Raw genomic sequence first — 4,214 nt, forward strand, 5'->3', positions numbered from 1 at the left:
GAATCATTATTGTACTGAAAAAATGCCCACTCCACCACTCAGAGTAAAAAGGGCTGTTGCTGCCTTTCCCACTTATGCCACAACCATCTCCCCCACCCCCAAGTTATCAGTGCAACTGTAAGTGTATACTACTTTGTTAAATTCAGTTCTTACAATAGCTATTTCAAATATCACTGATTTTGCTTTAAAAACATTTCCCCACGAAGAGCAAACTCTCAGACTCACTGAGTTATTCATGGTTTAGAAATAAATTCTTTATGATAACATCTAAAAGTGTGTTGCCAAAAAACCCCTGGGGTACAAGATTAATGTGTGCAGGAGGAGTTAGAGTGAATTAGGAACATTTACCAAAATCACTTACTGTGAACCTGTATAGTTCCGAAGTCTTGCCAAGAGTCTATAAATACTATGTCCTTACTACTGAGAAAGAGCTGTTGCTGGTGCTGGGTTGGAGAATGATAGAGGGCCAAGTTGGATGTCTAGTTATTCTTCCCTAGCACAGTAAGGACTTCACATTAAGTGAAATGGCTTATAGAAAAGAAGTTGACTGGAAGCACTTACACAAAGAATCCTGGGGAGGAGATATTTAATTACGTCATCTATGAGAAGTATAAGCATTAGGTGGTAATGATAGAAAACTTGGGAAAATCAAATAAAAGTCTTAGGCATCTGGCTAAACACACTTTGGTATATCCATGCAAGGGAATACTAATCAGCAATAAAAAGGAACAAACTACAGATAAATTCAACAGGTTGGATGGACTTCAGGAACATCATACTGAGTGAAAAATTACAGTCTTAAAAGGTTACATGTTTCATGATTCCATTTATGTAATCTCAAAATAACAATATTACAGAAATGGGGAACAGGTCAGTAATTATCAAGGATTAGGTAAGAAGAGGAGAGTGTGACTATAAAGGGGGAGCACAGGGAAGTTTCTTAGTGCTGACAAAACAATTCTGTATTTCTATTCTGCAAATCATTCAGGTGATAAAATCTCATAGAACTATATACACAGACATACAAAAACAAAAAAAGAAAAATTAGGACATACAAAAACAAATGAAATCCAAGAAAGATCAGTTAATTGTATTGCTCCAATATCAATTTCCTTGTTTTGATAATATGCAATAATTATATAAGGCGTTACCATTAGGAGAAGCTGAGTGATGGGCACAGGGAACCTTTATTTATTGTCTTTGCAATTTCTTATGAGTCTATAGTTATTTCCAAATAAAAAGTTAAAAAATAATTCTTAGGAGGCATTTCTCAGAGCCTGTATGGATTGATTCATTCATTAATTTAAAAAACATTTTTTCTTTTTTTTTCTTTGCTGACCACCTATTTTTATGTGAAAGTTCTGAATGTACAGAGAGAGAGCATGATAAAATCATAATCTAATCACAAGATACTAGTGGGACCAATGGATACACAAATGAAAATTTAAATTATACAGTGTAATACAAGCTTGTGCTCTGTAATGTACAAAAAAGATTTTTTGAGCACAGAGGAAGTTGTGAACATTCTCTACCTGAGGGATTAAGGAAAGTTTCATAGAAGTGTGATATTTTTGTTTGACATTTAAGACAGTAGTTTGTCAGGTGGATGGGGGTTGTAGCATTCCTTTAAACTGGATCTGTGCATTTTATCTCAATGAAGAGACGCTCCACAGTTTACTTAGAAAAGTGACCATATAGACTTTCAGAGACTCAGCCATTTCCTGTCAAGCTGCCATCCCTGGAGAAATTGCCCCTAATTCCAGAGCAGTTGGGACTATGGAAGTGAAAGCTGTTTCACTGTAACACGTTTTCTTCTTCCATAACAACCTTTTGACATAATTTTCCTATTTTAACATCAGTATTAGTACAGTTCATCAGTATTAGTACAGTTCTACAGAGAAACAGAATAAATAGGATATATAGAGAGAGTTAGAGAGCCAATGGTGTAAATCCAGTCTGAGTCTGAAGGCTTGAGAACCAGGAATGATGATGGTGTAAGTCCCAGTCGAAGTTTAGGAGAAAACCAATGTCCCATCTCAAACGCTCAGTCAGAAAGCAAACTCAACCTTCCTTCATCTTTTAGTTCTATTCAGGCCTTCAATGGATTGTATGATGCCCACCAACATTGGGGAGGGCCATCTGCTTTATTCAGTCCCCCAACTGAAATGCTGATCTCTTCTGGAAACATTCTTACAAACACTCCCAGAAAAAAATGTTTAACTAGATGTCTGGGCATTCTGTGGCCCAGTCAAGTTGACATATAAAATTAACCATAATACCATCTGATCAGTTAGGGTATATTTACTTCCTTCCCCTCAAAGAGAGAAGCAGTTAATGAATATTGAATAGAATAAGGTCTATGTGGACCTCGTCAACTTACTACTTCACCACAGGTTCTTGTTAAGAAGATCACAGGTAATAAGGACATATAAGGCAAAGGATGATAAAAACGTCTTCCTTGACCTCTATGTATACCTGAAAATTGGGGAGATTGTATATGGACAGAACAATGTCACACTCAGAGACTGTAGGAAAAGACAATCATAACTTTCTCCCCTTTCTTTTTTCCCACCCATGATAAGGAACACCTGGAGAGAGAGAGTCCTATTCAAAATAGAACTAAAAAGAAATTAAAAGGGCATTAAAAGAGCTGAAGTGTGATTTTGTTTTTTAAAACCAGCTTCATTCACTTTATTTTTCTCATATAAAACTACGTGGTGGCTACAGCCGGCACCTGCGTCCTCTGCATGGAAACTCTGGTGTGGGTCTTTACACGATGTTCAGCAAATTCATGATATGGAGACTTGGTGAACACTGTCTCTTTCCAGAGATCAGGAGTGAGATAACTGTAGGTCTTGGAAGTGGCATCAAAAGTGGCCTTGGCGAAATTGCCCAGGGTAGCGGTGCAGCCCCTGGCAGAGATGTAGCAGTCGTCAATTCCAGCCATTATCAGTAGCTTCTTGGGCACAGGGGCTAAGACGATGCCAGTGCCCCTGGGGGCAGGGATGAGGCACACCAGCACAGAGCCACAGCAGCCAGTCACCTTGCAAGGGATGGTATGGGGCTTGCCAATCTTGTTCCCCCAGTAGCCTTGCTGCACTGGGACGATGGAGAGCTTGGCCTGAATGATGGCCCCACGGATGGCAGTGGCTTACCTCCGTAGAGCAGTTGACACCCAAACCGCATTATCTGTTGTAATCCCCAATGGCAACAAATGCCTTGAACTTGGTCCGATGGCCAGCACAGATCTGCTTTTGCACAGGCATAATCTTCAAAACCTCGTCCTTGAGGGATGCCCCCAAGAAAAAGTCAATGATCTCAGATTCCTTGATGGGTAGAGAGAAGAGATAGATCTCCTCCAGGGACTTGATCTTCATGTCCTTGACCAGGCGGCCCAGCTTGGTGACAGGGAGCCACTCCTCGTCCTTGGCCTTGCCTCTGTGAGCTCCGTGCCCTTGGCCCCAGCCCAGGACCCCTCGGCTGAAGCCTCTGAGGAAGCCACCTCGGCCTCCCATTCCAGGGCCCCCAGGGCCTCCGGGCCCTCCCGCAGCACCAGCGTCATACGCCGTTTTGTGTTTTTACGGATAAGAAGTGGAATGTTATTCTTGGAAGACTTGGTGCTGCCTGGAGATTTGACTGTAGGTAGGCCAATTCTTACCCCACTCTCCCACACACATACATAAAACAGACATAACAGGGCCTCCCTGGTGGCGCAAGTGGTTGAGAGTCCGCCTGCCGATGCAGGGGATACGGGTTCGTGCCCCGGTCTGGGAGGATCCCATATGCCGCGGAGCGGCTGGGCCCGTGAGTCATGGCCGCTGAGCCTGCGCGTCCGGAGCCTGCGCGTCCAGAGCCTGTGCTCCGCAACGGGGGAGGCCACAACAGTGAGAGGCCCGCATACCGCAAAAAAAAAAAAAAAAAAAAAAAAAAAAAACAGACATAACATAAGCAACGTATAATAGCACTTAAGAAAATTATAGGACAAGAGAAAAGGAGGAAATTAGAAGTGAGTGGGGAGAAACTGAGATATTTTGCATGAATATTTTGTGCCAGGCTCTGTGTTTGGCTCTGTCTCAAATCCTACCTGCACTATTGTATCAAATGGTACAGGACCCGTTTCAAACACACCCTGCTGGTTTCCAACTGTATTAGCATCTTAGATGAAGAAACATATCTTCTCCTTTCAGTGTTGCCCATCTCACCATGTTTTCACA

General features: G+C 42.0%; 1 pseudogene; it reads right to left on the reverse strand.

Annotated features, from left to right (window-relative positions):
• Nucleotides 1–2,710: 2,710 nt before the first annotated feature.
• Nucleotides 2,711–3,578, reverse strand: LOC132479666 (small ribosomal subunit protein uS5-like; annotated as a pseudogene).
• Nucleotides 3,579–4,214: the final 636 nt, after the last annotated feature.

The sequence above is a fragment of the Mesoplodon densirostris genome, chromosome 19 (genome assembly GCF_025265405.1).
Source record: "Mesoplodon densirostris isolate mMesDen1 chromosome 19, mMesDen1 primary haplotype, whole genome shotgun sequence".
NCBI lineage: Eukaryota > Metazoa > Chordata > Mammalia > Artiodactyla > Ziphiidae > Mesoplodon > Mesoplodon densirostris.